The sequence below is a fragment of the Cygnus olor genome, chromosome 14 (genome assembly GCF_009769625.2).
Source record: "Cygnus olor isolate bCygOlo1 chromosome 14, bCygOlo1.pri.v2, whole genome shotgun sequence".
Taxonomy (NCBI): Eukaryota; Metazoa; Chordata; class Aves; order Anseriformes; family Anatidae; genus Cygnus; species Cygnus olor.
Window position 1 is genome coordinate 14509809 of NC_049182.1, and position 18336 is coordinate 14528144.

At 45.5% G+C, this 18336-nt stretch overlaps 1 protein-coding gene and 1 long non-coding RNA gene across 9 annotated transcripts in view; one reads left to right on the forward strand and one right to left on the reverse strand.

The window, feature by feature from the left end:
* Window positions 1–18336, reverse strand: part of KCNIP1 (potassium voltage-gated channel interacting protein 1) — a 376078-nt gene that overhangs the window by 158024 nt on the left and 199718 nt on the right. Inside the window, exon 1 of one of the 7 annotated variants that reach the window (XM_040573635.1) lies at window positions 7789–7898. The exons of the other annotated variants lie outside the window; for them this stretch is intronic. The gene's annotated coding sequence lies outside the window, so the exon portion shown is untranslated. Of the gene's footprint in view, window positions 1–7788; window positions 7899–18336 lie in introns of those variants that run through there. 7 annotated transcript variants of the gene reach the window in all.
* Window positions 12254–18148, forward strand: LOC121077955. 2 transcript variants are annotated; one of them, XR_005824386.1, is made up of 3 exons: window positions 12254–13559; window positions 14130–14287; window positions 17479–18148. It is a non-coding gene; the product is annotated as an uncharacterized LOC121077955 (long non-coding RNA). The 2 variants fall into 2 exon arrangements; XR_005824385.1 differs by lacking the exon at window positions 17479–18148 and adding an exon at window positions 14800–16111.

The following is an 18336-nucleotide window of genomic DNA, read 5'->3' on the forward strand; positions in this document are numbered from 1 at the left end:
TTTCAGGTTGGTGAAAATGTGGATTTGGTTTGTCTCAACTAAAACCAATCAACACTGCCCCCTCTTCCTTCCCCCCAAATCTAGAGAATTTGCTTGAAAGTGCAAAACTTGCTTATCCATCTACAAGACGTGCAGCTATCAGCAACCCAAGTATGAAGCAACCAGCATGACACCTGCTGTGAAAACAAATTGAAAAGACTAAAAAAAAAAATGAAACCCTGGGCATCTAAATTATTTACAGAAATCGGTTTCTGTTTCACTAGGCTGTGACACCCAGAGGACAAGAGGCACAAGGAACACAAGAGCCTGGCTGCTCAGAGTGGCTGCAGCAGCCGGGCGCGCTGACGGATGGCTCCGTGTCCCCCCCGAGTGCACAGTGATTACGGGAAGGCAGCGTGTGCCCGCGTTAATTGTGGCAGCCAGCAGGGCCAGAGTGATTCACTGCAGCTGACGGAGCCTCCGTCGCTGGCAGAACCGGAAAGCCTTGAGCCATATACAAAATGAAGCTTTTGATAGAGGTTGGTGCTTTTGAAGACATTCCTAAACAAAGCCCCTGTGAGGGTCAATGTCATTTATTCCCCGCCCCTTGACGTGAGCGAACCTTTCTCATGAGGAGATGGATGTTAATACTGAGCATGGCTCAGCATCCAAACAGGGCTTTAGCTGCTTCAGAGAGGTCAGAGAGATGGAACTACATTAACAATATTTACTGTACGCAGTAACATGGGGGTCTCCTGCAGTCTAGCAGTTATGTGATACATCTTTGGTCCTGCTGTAGAAAGAACAGTGGTCCTTAAAAAAAAACACTTTGTATTTCTAGGTAAGAAGCTCAGAATTAAATCAAACTAGGATGGAAAATGTGAAAGCAGTAAGACAAGAATCAGAATAAGCCATTCTTGATCTGCAGATTCAAGTTTTAAATTATCTTCTGACGGATGATTTTATTTCTCTTTTTGTGCCTTTCCATCACAACCACATGACTAAAAGCCGGAGCGGAAGGCTCCGCAGGCAGCTGCTGACATGAGTCACGGCTGGAAGCAGCTCGGCTGCTGAGCGTGGTGCCTGGAGCCCAGCGCCCGCAGCAGGAGGCAGCGCTGGGGCCTCAGCCCCCTGTCCCCTCCCTGCCTGTGCCGCTGGTTCGGATGTTTCAGAAGTGCAGCTCACCACCAAATTTTGGCAGAAGAGTTCATTTCCAGGGCTTCCTACCACTGCTAGACAGTGACTTGCAGGTCTCCCCGAGACCTCACTGGTGAAAAGAGCCACGCTGGCAGTACCTTAAAAGAAGAGTTGTGCTGTGAAGCACTTGCCGAAGTTTCACTTGCAATTAAGATCTGTGCAGAAGGAATTGAGGCCCTTGTGATTTCTATTCATGGTGTGTCTTAGAAGAAGTCAAATTAAAATCCTGATCATTAAGGAGCTGATAGCTCCCATAATCACAAGCATCATTCTGTATTAGCTGGAGGGAGCAGCATGATTCACTAGCTAACAGAAGCAGATCTGTTCATAAAATGGGAAAACTTCTAACCAAAGAACATTTCCCGAGCCATGACTTATTTTAGAGAAAGTACTAATTTCAAACAAATCACTTATATAATTTGTGCTGTCACTGCAAGAACTTTCTTTTAAGTTTAGAGACTTTTTGCTGTGTACTTCTCTGAATTACCTTCCTGGTTGACCTACGGTGCATCAATTCAGGATTCAAAAGAACAGCTCCTCCTGAGGGATGAGTCACAGCTCTCTGCTGTCCTTCAGGTTAAGCCACATTTACCTTCATTTTCCACAGAGTAAACGTCTTAATAGCTGATGGGTTCAACAATAGATATATTGGTCCATTTGACCAGAACGATGTTAAAACAAATATTAAAATATTTTTATTCCAGGCAGCTGTCCCCTGTCTGGCAACTGTTCTGCGTGACAGAATGATCTGTCACTTGACGGAGAAAACCCACATGCTTACAGAGCTAGTACAGGTTTGAATGGGATTTTTAAGGTCTTTTTAGGTCAGAAAAGTAAAATGGAAAAGTAGAAATAATTGTAGCATGCACTAAGGGGTCGTTTTGTCTCACAAAGTTCATTTCATAAAGACTGCAGTGATAAAATGGGACAGGTTTGCTCTAGGAAGAGGCTGCAGCACGCAGGCAGCCAGACTACCAATTTAATGTGAGCGGTGGCAGGTCACAGCCCCATTGGAGAGCAGCAAACCGCTGTCAGGCCTGCTGCAGCTTCAGAAAGAGCTCAATTTAGTTACAGACCTGGTCCAATTTGGAGAATTTAGCTCAAGATTAAAATTAATAAATGGTCGGGCTGGAAGGGGTGACACTTCTAACCTTAGGACTGCTTAGACCGAGGTTTAATACTAACCTCACATCTCTCATTTGAAAGATTTATTCTAACACCGTGGATTTTTAATGTGGCTGCAGGCTGAAACATCCAGTATCTGCCAGTAGAATTTCAATACCTGCTCTCGCTTCCCGTAGGGTCCATATTAAAGGAAGGATATTTTCAATGCTCTGGGGTCTTCCTACATTTTTCTCCTTACCAGTGCGTGAGTGCGCAGCAGTACACGGGGAGGGACGCAGCCCAAATGTGAGCAAGAAGGGTAAATCCCCTGCAACGGGTTGGGAGTGGGATGGGGCTCTGGGTACGGGGAGGTGGCGCCCAGGCAGCACCCAGTGCTGGAAATCCTGGGGATAGACGAGCAGCTGGGAAGGATGAACTTACACCTACCGCTTACTGCCCTTCTGGGGGTGGACATTGGTCTTGGCAAACACCCAGGGAGGGAGGGGGTCCTAGATTTGCTAGAAGTGCAAAGGATCCATAAGTAAGCAGTCTGCACAAAGCATAAAAAATTATACAAAGAGGGAAAAACAACTCTCATTTCAGAGCATTTTTGCACTCCTCCCTTCCCAGACCAGGGAGGCGGATCGCCAATCCCCGCTATCAGAAAGGCCTGTTAGGGAAAGCCAGCACATCTGCCTCCAAGTACAGGGCAAGTGAGAGCACTGCAGAACAAGCAAGCCAAAATGAGAGCCTTGGGTTGTTGCACACAAATAGCAAAAGCCAGGGAACATATTTTTCTGAGCAATTTGCCCCAACAGACAACCACTGACAAGAGCCAGGCGATAGCTGGGTGTTCCCACTGCAGCCAGCCGTGCAGCACTGGCACCCTGCTTCCTGCGTGTGCGCTGCAATTATTCTTTTTCCCCTTTTTCACCTTTCCAGGAGGGATGCAAGAGACTCCTCCTGCCCTAGCCCTGAGCAGGAACCTGGGCCTCTCACCCCTCGGGCTGGAGCCACGCTGTCAGCAATTCTGCTTCCTCAGTAGTTTTGCCTGGAGAAGGAGCGGCTTCATAAGGACGGTTCTCATGCAGCGGGCGTGGATTCAGTGACCCAGATGCTCAGCATCACCCGTAACGGCAGGCTTCTGGCTTCTCCTAATGCAATCAGAGTTACACAAATGTCTGGGGAGCTCCTGAATAACTATTTGTGGGGGATGTTCACAGAAACTGAAAATTCTGAAGGAATTGAGTGATTGAAGAAATTGATTTAGTGATCGATTGAAGTGATTGAAGAAATTGGTTTAGTGATAAGGTCTGAATTGGTGCCTGTAGCTGGGCACTGCTGCTGACAGCGCCTGCCTCCAGCAGCTACCCCACCAATTCCCCTGTATGACAGCCTCCTGGAACACACGTGCGCATTAAAAGCGAGTAAGGAATCGCGGTATGCCAAGATAAAGCTGCATTTTGCTATTTTAGGAGTAGGAAAACATATGCTATTTTAATTATTTGCTCAAGATCCATCATTTCTGTCTAATATGCAGTTTGCTTCCCACAGCTTAAGGAAGCTTCACTGACATGCAATAATCTTGATTAACATATGTGATATTAGTAGCAAAAGGCAGAAGAGGGCACTAGAATTATTACTTTTTTTTTTTTATATGACATTCTGCTGTTGTATTTTGGGCAGAAGTCCTCGTTTAAGCCTACATTTCAAAAACAAGGACCAAATGCAACAAACCACCTAAAGCTTCACAGTCTCAGGGATTGCATGTCAAGGCTTGTAGCTTTATCTTGTACATTCTGCTTCCAAAGGCTACATCTGAGCTAAAAAATTCCCTCCTGGTGTCACTTCCTATCAGCTTGCTTTTCAGAAATGCCGCTGCTCAAGCACATACAAAACATTTGCAAACTCCCTGAAGAGGGGTGGCCCGAGGAAAGATGCTGGAGGCTCCTACAACACCCGACCTTGCTGCAGGAGAGCGGCAGCACAACAAAACAAGATGCTACCCTGTGAGTGCCCTGCAAGGACAGTTTTCTCAGCTTTCCATCTCTCCACTTGGCCGTCACAAAGTCAGGGGGTTAAATTCAGCCCCCCCATAGCTTGCTGTGGGCTGCCTGATTTCTCACAACACGGTGGTCAGGACATTTTTTCCCCATCTGCTTTGGTGGAGCTGTTGTTCCCTGCACTGTTAATGTGGAGTGGGGACCAGCTGCCTGTGCTCACACAGTGCTAGACCAGAAATACTTTGCCAAGTTTTAAAGCAGAATTCAGTGTGAAAAACAGCACACAGGAGGCCCTGGGCACTCTGTACTCTCCCAAAGGCCACCCGTCTGTGCCTGTGGCAGCACAGGGTCTGCAGGCTAAGCTGTGTTTGGCTCTCCAGGGCTGCGGAGCAGGAGAAATCCCAGGAAACAGCAGTATCTCTGCAAATTCCAGTGCTAGGCACCAGCTGCGTACTCCCATATCTCCTTCATCTGGGCAAGAAGTTGCAGCTGGCCAGGCAGCCAGCAGGAGCCCAGCCCGATGCAAGTGAAGAGCTAGCTACCAAAGTAGCAGGATTTTACATATGCCAGCATGATCCATCTGAATTCTGCTGGCAACTGTAAAACTGAACATCAATCCTGAAATTGCTGTACTGTCAATGAATGACCAAATACAGGAATACTTCATCTGAGATGCAAAAATGTAGGGCTTTATACAATTACCTGTGCTACAAATTATCTCAGGTGTACAGAAACCATGCGAAAGCAGAAGGACTGATACTCCAGTCCAGCTTTGTGAACATCACGGTTACTGATGTTCATCCCAGAGAGCGTCACCACAGGAGCACACCTTGCAGCTCCAGACAAGACTTGTTAGGGCAAGGAGACTCTAGTGCATCTTTTTACAGGGCTGTCACTCTTGGCTTATCCAAACACATTCTTATCTATGTTAATTCCAGCCTAACTGCAATGCAATGTTTAAGACAGCCTCATTAATATCTTACCTTAGGTAGGATATTTAGAGCCTCAGTATCCCCAACCAAACTTACAAGAAACCTGGTATTAGGTATGGACACACCTGCAGACAATGGGCCCATTCACTTCACACAGCAACAGGTCAGTAATCACCAGAAGCCCTGCATACAGAGGCTTGAATTTTCTGTCTTCAGTACTCAGTGGAATGACGTGGCAAGTTGCCTAACATTAAAGCTATACAAGCACCTCATTCCCTTTGAAAAATCCTGCATTTATTTCAGCACCAACAGAAGATTTCACCGGTAGCAAATACAACAACTGAAAGTCTGAAGACCAAGGACTGAGAAATGTTGGATTTTGAGTAAGAACAGAATAATACTGCAAATACTTGACTGCTGAGAGCTACTAGGGACATGGCATAACAGGGAGCTGGTGAAATCCCACTGCTTGTAAGGCTTTGTAAGGGAGAGAAATGCACGGGGGGTTATTATCATGGGGAGAGAAAGGCCAAACTGAAGTGTGAAAGCTTTTGACTGTGTTTCCAAGGTAGAAGCTCAAGATTTCAGACTTCAAGAAATCCTTTGTAATTACTGTGACAACGATGAAATAATGTAATAATTGGTTGCTAAATCAATACAGAAGTGTTCTTACTCACAGGACTCTTAGTCACAGGTTAAGCAGCCTGAAGTGTATTTGGAAGAACACGCATGAATTTCAGCCCTGCACTGAAATCACATATAAACGAATATCCCTCCCCAACCTTCTCACTGAAAACTGCTTTGTATTCACTTCTCTACTTCTGTAGTTAAAGATTTCAGAGACCCATGCACTGAGCACAGGCATCACCAGGTAATTAGATGACCCATCACTGCAGCAAATAGTCCAAAGAAAACATGCACAGACTAAGAATTTCTTTCTTATGAACACTTAGCAACAAACAACCAATTTCACCAAAATCGGAACTGATTCACAAAATAGCACAGAAACAAAAAAGAAGAGGCTAAATTTGAAATGAATAATCGAAGCAGCTCCATTTCACTGTAATCATTTGGCATGTAACTGTCCTGTTCCATCACAAATACTTTGCTTTCTCATTTAATTCAAATCCAGACCTGCCAGGTGTGCATGGGAGGATAGAAGCTTCAGCATTTTTCCATTTTTTTTCCTTAGAGACTGAAATGAAGAATATTCAAAAAGGCACAAAGGAAACAAAACTGCAGGGACTTGCCCCATCTGTACAGTCCCAGCCCTCCAAGGACCGCATCACTGACTTCAGATAACATGAGCAGCCCCTCTGATGCCTTTAAACTAGACAGACAAGATACAACGTATACCACAAATACAGGTAAATTATATAAATACAGATTTTAAACCATTCCTTTTAGCATAGTCCAATAAGCAGCAGTACAAATTAAGGTTTATCGGGGTTAAGTGAGGATTAAAGAATCCAAAGCAGCATGAAACATTAAAATTAAACTTCTCTATTACCAGATCATTACAGAAGAGGCTTTCTCTATAGAGAAAGGGCTTTCCCTATACAGAAAAATAATTTTACTGAAAGAAGATGTGCTTTAAGTAGCTTTTCCTGAAGGTGAAAAATAATGACCTGTTAGCAGTAGTTAAGGTGACAAGATTTGTAAGAAAAGGCGGTATAATTTCTTAGATTAATTGAAATAGTTAGCCTAAAACAGCAAAGGGATTTGATGTGTTTGAGCATTCAGATTTGGTCTTATTTGCTGGTTACACTGGCCAGACTTAAAAGAAACACATACAACTCCACTCTTATCAAATCTTGCCCTCTCAGATCATCTCAGATAATGACAGTAGAGACTACTCTTTTACAATTCAGTGTTAAGATTGTCCAGGATGTTAAAATCTGTATTTTAAAAGAAGTAATAACAATGGATAATTAATTCTGTAGATTTTTGCACAGAACAGAAGTCAAGTTTTTCTTTAGATTTCAGCCGGCCAGGTGTACATACAGCAAAAGGAAGCGTTTCAGTGGCTGGACTCACTTTCCCTCCCCTTCCACAAGTACCAGGTTGGCAAAGAGGTAGGAAGCTCCAAGCAAAGCAGGGGGCAGCCATTTGGGTTCACTCAGAGCAGGAACTCCACCTTTGCTGTGCTGTTACACAGCTGATCACCAGCGAGCCTGATTTTCTCCCTTACCCTCTTCAAATCCAGTTTAAAGTGCTTTCAGTCAGCCCTGCTAACTTGTGAGCAAAAGTCTCCGAGGAAGGTGCATCCTGTCAGGCCCAGTGTTGTGTAGACCACCCCATGACCTAAAAACTCAAAATTATGCTGGTGACACCAGCCTCAGAGCCAGCTGGGTCTGCCTGCATCTTCCAATACCATCCCCTGCAGCTGGAAGGATAGAGGAAAACGCTGCCTGTGCTCCTGAACCTTTAACCTATAGTCCCAGGGCCCTGAAGCCTCTTTTGATTGGCCTTGGACTTCTCAAAACTTCATCGCTGCCCATGTGCAAAACCAATAATGGATAATAACCTGGGGGCTGTACCAGGCGAGGAAGTTTCCTTGTAACATCTTTTACCTGGGTCCCGGTGAGGCAGTGGGCTTCCCTGCGAGGTGGGCCCGGTCGGTGAATGGGGCCTGCTGCTCCCCTCAAGAGGGAGGCACCGATGGCAACAACCCTTCTTTTCTTTGTGACAGAGGCAGTTGTGACGTGGGGGTAGGCTGACCTGCCCTTGGCAACACCTCTAACATAGAGGGCCTTTTGTCCACATCTTCGGGTGTCGGTGCCTGGGGGCGTGGAGTACATAGCTTGCAGGCGGGTGGGGACCCCTGAGGAAGCTCCCTGTGAGCAGATGCCAGCTGCCATTTGAAGTGGTGGAGTGACAGCAATCGGCCGCGTGTCACTGACTGACCAACAGACCGACCACGGGGCTGCCCTCTGTCAGGGTGGGCTGGCTGCCCTTGCTGTGGGCACTGCCTGAGCCTCGGCAGCTGCTCCCAGGAGAGCTGCTGTCCCCAGCGGGTCTCTGCGCTCCCCTGGGGCTTCCCCAGCTCTGGAAGAAAAAGGGCTTTTGCTTAAGCCGTAGAAAAAGGGGCTGAGGTCTTGAGAAAGTCTGCATGCCTCAGACAGTGTGCTGACTTGTTAACAAAGTTCAGCAGCGGGGTGCGTGGCAGTACCCGAGCCCGACAGTGCCCTCGATGCACGGCAGAGAAGGATGGATCTTCCTGCACTTCCAGGCCAAGCGTTGCCTGAATATAACAGACCCCTGCCACAGCCTGCCACCATAATCCTTCTGAGCCACCCTCAGTCTCTACCGCCCATTGAATTTGCTGTTTAGGGGGCAGTGCACTGCACGAACCTGTGGGCGACACAATCCTTTTTCATATATCCTTTAAAGACACAAGTCTGCCATAAAAACATAGACAGACAGCCCCTGTGACTGCTATTTGCGCTGTTGATATTAAGAGACAGAAGGGGAGATGGAGGAAAGAAGCAAAGGGATGGATGAACATTACCAAGAAGGACACACTGTGTGTCCCAATGCTTACAAGGCCTGGCCACAGCGATGCTGAAAGCACTGCTAGGGTTGTGAAGGAGGACCAAAGCCCTGTGGATGCTGACAGGAAATATTTACACTTGAAGCCTTTTCCGAAGTTCTGTACAGAGATACTTGGGGGTTGTACCGCCTACACTCACAATGCATTACAGTGTGCCTGAAAGTGGTTTTTAACTTGTCAGAAAAAAACACTTTTGTGAATGAAAAGGAAATTTCCATGGAGTGTCTCCATCTTCTATAACTCTTCATAGGTACAAGCAAAACATGAGATCCCCCATTTTCAGATGAGAAGGTGGGGATTCCTCTTTGCTTTGCTTTCTACGCAAAACCAAGATTTTCTAGAAGGAAAAAAAATGTTCAGAAACATTTTCCAACTGCTCCTTGTGCTAGCAAAACCTCATGCTATCAAATAGCCAACTATTTCCAATTCTCTACAGCAGGACATGAGATATACAACCTGAAACAACACTAAGCATAGTCAAAATTGCATGGGGCTCTCAATTTATGGGTATTTAGTAAAATGAAGAGGGAAAGCAGCCTGTGGTACAGCCCCATAAATTATCCGAGCTCTTTAGCAAATGCAATTCCCAAACCTTTCAGCCAAACCAAAAGCTTTCAGACCACTATTTAAAACAAACAAACAAAAAAGTACTTGGGTATGAATTATAATCACCTGGACTTTCTGCTAGGAACATGTTAGTCTCCATCCCTTCAGTTCAATACCTGCTTTTGGCAGTGCTAGGCGAGGAGGTGCTGCAGGGGGCTCTGTAGCCACCAGGCTCGAGTTCCCATTTCTTCATTTCCTGTTTTTTCTTAGGAAAAAAGTCTACAAATGAGATTCACATTCTCATGGTCTGCCCCTTCACACATCCATCAGTCCCGATGCTTCTTCTGTCCCTCCTGAGATTTAATTTGGCTGATGTCAATCAAATTTTGCCAGGAGATAGAGGCTTTCAATTAATTAAGTTCCAACAGCCTGGGGCAGACATGCTGCACCCCACCAATGGTGAAGCACTTGGCACTCAGGTCCTGCCCACTCTGGGAGACCTCAGCGAAGGAGAAGCAGCATGACCTCGGGACGGGACAGGGGATTTACCATCGAGTGGGCTGTGGAGAAGTGGGAGGGTGGCGAGGGGACACAAGATGCAAATGTGTAGGAACGTGGTCTTTCTAGTTCTTCTGCTCATGGAACAAATTGTTTTAATTATTTTTCAGAGATGTTTCCATTTCCTTTCTAAACCCAGTTGTTATTGTTATTTATAACGAGAGCAGCCTTATTCGTCGTTGTGGGGATGGTGCCATATTGGAGCATCTTCTAAACTACTTCTAATTAATTCCCAATTATCACTCACATCTTTCTCTCATATTTAATGGGTAAAAAATAGCTTTTTAGGCATGCTGAAGCAGTCCTTTTGAAAGGTATGTACAGTTACTGCTTCGGATTTCCTTTCCCCTGAGCACAATCAACACCACCAAGCCATGCCTGTGCCTGACCCTGCTGCAGGGCAGCTCGACCGTGCTGCATGCCCCAAGCACAGCAGATGCTGAGCTCCTTCAACTGCTCTCGTGTTCCTCAGCAGCCCCAAGCTCCATCACAGCTGTAACTCCTGGCTGAGCAGGACTTAAAACGGTGGGTTAGCTTCAGAGCAATCTCATATGCTGCCTTTCTTTTATGCTAATAAAACTTCCCACCATGACTGCAGCTGCAGGACACAAACACAATGCCCAGCAACTGCTCTTCTACAACCTGCTCCTCTGCTTTTTTGCAAAGAGAATTAGGGAATGAATTCCATTGCACTCAATCCTGCAGTTCCATCAACACTAGTGTGACTCAAGGCCAGAATCTTCAATATAAAAAAAAAAGTCCTACAAGAGCACAACATAAGGAAAGCCCTATAAATAGTCTCTTGGAGTAACTCAGTTTTGTACAAGTCGTCAAAGGGCTACACAATACATTAGTTTGAAGAGGTACGATGCTTAAATCTTTGCACAATGGCAAAGTTCTCTATTTTCTCATTGAAGGAAAAAAATATTTTTTTAATGGTGTGACAGCAGGAATAGCAAAGATTAACCCTAGCTGCATACACAGCTGAATATAAACACCTCTACCACGTCCCACACATGGTTAACACTACAGCAGGTATCTGTCCTTCTCCAGCCTGAGATTTCATTACATACATTTCCATTTAAGTACTTTTTTTTTTTTTAATAAACATGGTCTGCTGAGTTAAACTTAATGCTGCATAAAGATGATGTAGCTCAAAGTGAAATTAGGAGAGTGTCCTAAAGGACATGTTCAGGGCCTATAAATGTTAATACTGTGTTTTCCACAGAAGTCTCTTTGATAAACTTCTCTATGAATATTCCAGGCATGATTTCTATTATGGCCACATTTCCCCACTCAATTGCTGGATTTCATTTCAGTATGACTAAGTAACTATCCAGGGATTTTTGGCAGCTTAGTGTTGTTCTAACCCGAAGGTCTTGTAATTAGCTCCAAATGTTGTTTTCATGAAGCCATATTCTTCTTGATGTCCCCAGCTATTTTCTATACTTGGCCCATTATATTAGCGCCAAGGAACATTGATATATAAATGCCATTACAACTGTAACAAGTTGCTGCCTGGATGTTTTCCTGGTACATCTCTGAAAAGGGAAGTTATTTTTAAATGTCCTACACCTAAGGGTGCCCCAAATCTGTATCTCGTGGAACCCAGTTGTAGCTCGGTATTCAGTAACGCGGGGGTTGCTCCACCAGTCTTTCAGGAAGGACGGCTCGAGGTGGTGGAGCTCGTGGCATAAACAACCATCAAATCCTGCACAAATGGGCTTTTCCCAAGCAGCTGTTGGAGGGCACAGTATTGCATTTGTAGTTTGACACTTCTCAGTTCACAGCCTGTTTTACTGCCTGAGTGCCCTGCTAATGCGAGGATATCATCAGAAGAAACAAAACATATTTTAAGGGCGATGCCAGGACTGAAATACCTGTGAGCAGGATTTCATCCTCAGCAAGGACACAAAAGCCCCCACGGGAGCCATGTGCCACAGAAAGCTGATGATGGAGTGATCTGACCATCAGCATCAGCCAAGATCATCAAGGCGGTTCTTCAGTCTACACAACTGAACATCTCCGTGTTCTTTTTATATGTGTACAAATCCATGTGCATGTACATTCATATACATATGTACTTATTCTCTGGACCACATTAACCTGAAAACTATTTTGTCCAGAAAAGAGACCCAATGCCGAACAAGATCTTGCTTCAGCGTTGTCTTGTTGCTCTCCTTACTGTTTGGCAGTTGCCTGGAGTCACTGGAAAGTTGCTAGATCACTTTAATTTGTAAAGCTATTGATGAGCATTTATTGTTAATGAAATGTTACTGCTGAGTAATTCTGGCAGATGAAACTCAGTTAGTTCTCTGTGCATCTCATTTATTTAGTACTAAATGTCGCCTTTTTTTTTTTTTTGTGCTCTGAAAAGTCAGGTCTGGATAAAAACTTTGCATCTCAAATAAAATTATTTAGGAGGTTATACAGATTTCCATGTAAACGCTTGCCTTTGGGTTTCACATAAAGCTCTGCCCAGGGGCGTTTATGCCTGCCAGGATGGAAATGAAAGGTGTAAGCTGCTCCCAGTGCCTATGTATGCATAACACCCACACTGAAGGAGAAAGCTCTCATCTCTACCAAACTGTTTAAGTAAATGAAATGGCAGCAAACAACAGAGAGATCTCATACAATCCCGCAAGTAGAGATGGGTTTGGCTATGCCAATGGTTCAGGAGAGGCCTGATTCTGTCATCCTCTGGGTACTGAATTCAGAGCATCTGTGGTGTCCTGCACCAAGCCCAACATCCTAACTTGCCACTGATTTACATTACACACAACATATTAACCGTGGTAGCCATCAGACAGCACAGAAAAGTCCACCGTCAACAAGGAAGTTAAGTATCCTGTGCGCTGGTGCATGAGCCCACACCTGCAGGCGCTGCAGGAGCTGCCCTACTCGCACGCTCCACTTGGGCGGGTGGCTCTTGACATGCAGCGCTATAGGTGAGGACCGACAGCTGATGGAGCATCTTTCAGCTGCCTTTCTCAAAGAAATATGATTGAAGTTGGCCAATATTAATATCTCCTGCCCCAAAGACAAACAAATCAATTTTTGCTAGCGCACGGCACAAAAATCCTGTGTGTTTACCAATGCTTCCTCTGTTTTCTACTGTCAAATATTATCCTGAGCTAAAGAGATTTTTCAATTATATTGTTTCTAAATGACTGTGTAAATCTGGCAAAAGAGATAGGGAAAAATCTGCCCTATTGCAGATTCCTGATCAGGTACATTGAAAATGTTTTCTGATTAGTCCTGTCTGTACCTGAGCATTTGGACCCCTGTTCAGAGCAGGCTGTGCTGGCAGTTCAGCTTCTGCAGTCCCTCACTGCTACTCATCCGTTTTCATAATGTCACTAGATCACGGCTCCATGGTGAACTTCGGGCATGTGCCCCTTATGACATCGACTTGGCTGAGGCAGAAGGCTGTACCCAGGGGAGAAGGAGCCAGCCCAACGGAGGCTTGGCTGCAATTTTACCCATTAGATGTTTGAGAGCAACTCCATCAACTGTGATACATTAATACACAAGGTGCCAAGCTTTAGCTCAGCTCACCCCCGTTTTACAGGGTGAGACAAAGCACTGAGACTCGGATGGGGGGAAGGCGATGTGGCCGGCTCAGAGGGATCAGCTGCTCTGCCCGCAGCCAGCAGCAGCTCCCACTGCAGCCCCACCACCCCAGAGGTACTGCACTTCATTTCCTGGACCATGCCGGGTTGCAGGAGAACATTTCTGTTTTAGTCTTGTGTTGAATGGATGTGCACAAAGCTGAGAAGACAAACAAAAATAAAATCTGTTCCTCTTCCGATACTCCTTTCATACTCTTCTAAATGCAAATATCCAAGTTACCACCTTGTCTGTGAAATGAAAACAAGGCTTTCTGCAGGTTTTTGTTTTCATTCTTTTTGCTTTTTCTTTCTGTTGTGATTTTTTTTTCTGAATGGGAGTTAACAAGTTGGAGTGCTGCAAAGAAAGAAGTTAACAGCCATTCACTCTGCATAGGAAAAATAAACAGAGATCTTTAGGGGGAAAAAAAAGGAAAGAAAATAAGGAGGGAGGAGGCATTGCCTTTGCATTCTTCTCACTTCAATCCCGGATGGACTTCAATAGACATTTGGTACCAGTTTGCCAATGGTTTGCTTTTATGGTTGGCTGATAGATTATTACATTCATCTAATGGCTGGCAAGTATCAATTAACGTTCTGAGGCTGGATTTGATTGATAGGCCTTAATTTCTCTGCTGCTTTCTTCTAGACAATACACCTTCAGAGATCTCAATCCCCTCCAAGATCGAATGAACAACATTCTTACTTCAGCTTTTGTGAAAGCACGCGCAGGGATGGATACTTTGGCAACCCATTTGTATTCATTCAGATTGTCACAACTGAATTCTGCTTATGAGACAGCGCGAGGTACGTGACTGATGGTCCCATCCTTTAAAACATGATGAACTTTGTGAAATAAATCAATTGTAGCTACTATGGCAGAGAAAACAAGGAAGGGTATTCTTAAAATGGGTTGTGTACTGTCATTTTATTATCTAATGTTTTGCTACTGGAAAAGCAATTTTGAAAAGTCCCTGTGATGAGTGCTACCTGGTAATAGCTCCTCTATTTGCCAAACAAACTTCAAATAACATCCCCAGAATTGACTACAGAGTCAGTAAGTAAAAGGAGTAGATGCAAGAGGACATATATCATGCAAATACAAATTGGGGCCTAAATCACACAGACACTCCACTACATTATGGAGTATGTCTTTGTAATGAACTTATTTATGAAACGTAGATGGGGCCAGGAGCAGTCCGCCGGCACTGCTGCCTGACGCTGCCCAGGACAGCTCCTCCGCTCACTGGTTTAGGCTAAAGCTTTTTATAATTGGATTTTTTTTTCTTCTTTTTTTTTTTTTTTTTTTGGAAATCCAGCCCCAGCAAGTCAGTTGACTTTGTAGGTGAAGATACAGGAAATCACCTGCTTTTTCTTTTATCAAAACGTTTGGGTGATCTGGTTGCTTGGCCACTCAGCCTGGGCTTTGCTCCCCCTTGGCACCATGACGCATTGCTCCCCGCTAGAGCTGCCTTTCCAGAATGTGTGACCAAGACAGCAAGTTAATTGTGTATGGGAAACTTTCATCCTGGCATCACCATCTTCTGGGTGCTCAACTTGGCACCACTCATGTGCTGTTGGGGAGGACTTGTCTGCAGATGAGGGAAGATCAACTTGAAACCAGCGTCCCTGCTGGAAGAACCGTCGTGGAAGAGGGAACATAAATCATGCTTCTTATGCAGCTATAACAGCTCAAGTGCATCTCACGATGCTGAAGGAAGAGCACTTTTCCAATAAATCCAAGGGTAAGCAAGGGCTGGAGGTTGCTGAGTCAGCTATTTGGAGCACAAACACCAACTGCTCCTTACTGCTGGTAAACTGCGTCCGGTCGGTCAAGAGCGAGCGTCACACACTGCAGCCCTGCTCAGTGCAAATGTCACAGGAATCTCTCTACAGATCCTGGTAGCCCCCAAAAAGGACTGCCTGGGGAAACCACTGTGTGTGCCGACCTGCACTACTCACGTTTTTTGCGTCTGCAGCCGCCCACCGCACTGCAGTTAAGCAGGGGGGGCGTCCTGTCGGTGGCAGAAGGAACATTTGGTGCCTGGGCGATAGGTAAACACGCATCGCTTCAGCCCCAGCAAGACAAACAGACAGCTATACAGTGCCAGGGAAAAGGGGGAAATTCCATCTCATGTTTTGCTTTATGCACTTTTACAAAAAATGCTGCTGGATTTCCTCCGAGGAGCTCCCACGAGTCAAGGCATGGCGGTGTGAGGACAACGGGCTGGTTATAACCATGCCAGGCATCACGCAGCCCTCTAACAGCATGCTCTGCTCCGCTATCTGTGGCCCTCAGTAGACACCAGGCTGTGGCTGGAGATGGGGCTGAGATGCTCCGTGCACCCAGACCTGAGCGATGCCAATGGGCATCTCCAGCAAATCCCCGTACCACGCTACTGACAGGCGAGTGACTCACTGAAATTTGCTTTCAAACCAAAATAAATGGAAAAGAACTATCATGGCATTTTGTATACACGAAGCCAGGACATACTGCCTAATTTCTTAATTTTTGCCAAATTCCACTAACACGCTACTGCTTATAACATAAGCCACAGACAATCCCCAAAGGAGCAAGTTCCTGCAGGCGCTACATGTCCGTCCGCACCCCCCAAGGCAGCTCAGCACCCTGCGGTGGCAGCACGCTGGGGCCAAAGTGTTGGATGGCCGCGGTGTTTAGACAACTTCTGAGGGCTGTAGGAGGCACAGCACTCAATGTTGTTAACCTGAACAAGAGTCCCCAGCCACACCGTAATGAGATGAGATGCAGAGCAGATGGATGGGGAATGCTCCACAGCAAGATGAATCAAGCCTGGTTCCCATCGTGGTTTCCTTTGGGACTGCCCAGCAGCAGTTTGGGGCTGTGCAGTTCTGTTCTGCCTAATGCTACCTGAAATGTTTGTGTTTTATTATTCTTACACTTTATATCTCTAGATGTTGAGCTTTACAGGATAAAGATATAGCAAAATGGACCCCAGCCACTGGCAGAGCCCCTTCCCATGGGGCTCATCTGCCCCCAGAGCAAAACCAGCCGCACACCCACCGGCAGTAGCACTGGGACGTTATACAGAAACGCTGCGTGCCAGGAAATCTGAAGCTCTGCCACACTGCTCCTCACAGCTTCAAGCACTCCACCTGCCAGGGACTGTTCCCTGCCTCCCCTGCTGCAAGCCAGCATGGTACAGGAGGCCGAGATGCTCTCTGAGCAGCACATAAATCCTCCGTCCTTGTTTAAGCATTCATAGGATGCTATCCTTTCTAAAGCACATTTCAAGCCAATGCCTATGAGGCCATCCAAAATACCAGGAACTCTGGTTTTAAGTTATCACTGAGGCTTGCAAAACCATCCACAGAAAATCCCTGGATCAGCATCAAATCTGTAACCAGCCTTTTATCCTGCTAATTAATCTGCAAGCTCTGACATCTGCAATTTTATATTTTATTTATAGTTAAGGTTCCCAGGACTGTAGCAGAAACCAAAAGGCTATGCAATGGAATTGATTACTGCTGTTTTGAAGACTGGTCAGGTAGTGGAGTCTTGATTAAACAACAGCTCTCCTGTATTTTCCCATCTCCCTCTTTTTCTTTAGCTAATGTTTAAACACTGTTAGTTAGAAAATGAAGGAAAAAGAAAAAGATATTTCCCTGAATTTCATTATCAAATAATTTACTTTTCTGCTATGAAATGATCATGTCAGCTTCTCCTTTGTACCACAAGAGAATAAGGATAGTGGAAAAAAGAGTTTCAAAGGTTTTCTAAAACACAAAATATTATGTTGAAAACACGCATGGAGTTTCAAACTCACAAAGCTCTCTACCAAGAGGTTTTCACACCTAAGTTATCATTAAGTGGGAAGTTCTACAGGTGCCTCAAGGGGTATGTAAAATTGAAATGAAATTAGTTGTAGCTATTTTCCTTTACCTTGTGCATGCAGAAAGAAGTTATGATCTTATGGAATTTGGATTTAGCTGGCTCGAATGTTCCCTCTATTCTTCAGCTACAGCTCTCACACTGGAGGCTTTTCTGACCACCCAGCACAAAACCAGCAGCAGTGATTTAGCATCGCTGTCACACTTGAAGGAAACGGTTTGCCAGCGTGGTCTCCACATCTCGGCGGTGTGCCTGTATCACCATTCATCATGACACATGGGGGAAAGAGCATGTGTTACGCCTTGGGGTCATTTTGATTGCAAATGCATTTTCTTCTAATTTGTTTCAGTCTATTTTCTGTTACATGCCACATCTCGGAATACCATTGGGTTCAATTATTGCCTGAAAAAACACCAGGGCTGGAGGGAGCGAGAGTGGGTAGTGGAGCCAGTGCTGGAAAACACTGGAAAACATTCGGTTTGAACTCTCTAAACCAAAGGGTGGTTCTTTGCAAGGAGGAACGTCAGAAATCACGAGCTCTTCAGCAGCCGTGGGGAATGGTAAAGTGAAGGAAGTAAGGGAGGGAAGAAGGGCATGCTGAAAACGATGGCCCAGCAAAAACTGGGGCCAACATCAAAAAACTCAGCCCAGCCTAAAGGGTTACTGCAGGGGACCGACTCCTGTGTAGCGCTGTGTGAGCCACCTGACAGGGAAACTTGCCAAGTCTTTCCAGCTGTGCTTCTGCAGCAACAAATACAGAGGTTCTGATTTCCTCCAGGAAGACTTTTGAAAACTTTGAGGGGAACAAAAACACATCCCATACCTGGATGGAAACTTGTTCCTTGCCAAGCCTCTTGGTGGAAGCTTTCCCGTGTCTCTGGGAGCAGGCCTGGCCGCTCGGGCGGTCTAGTTGTGCAAGCTCTCCTTGCAAGATGGAAGTGTCGAGGGGAAGAAAGGAGAGAAAACGGAGCGCAGAGACCGACGG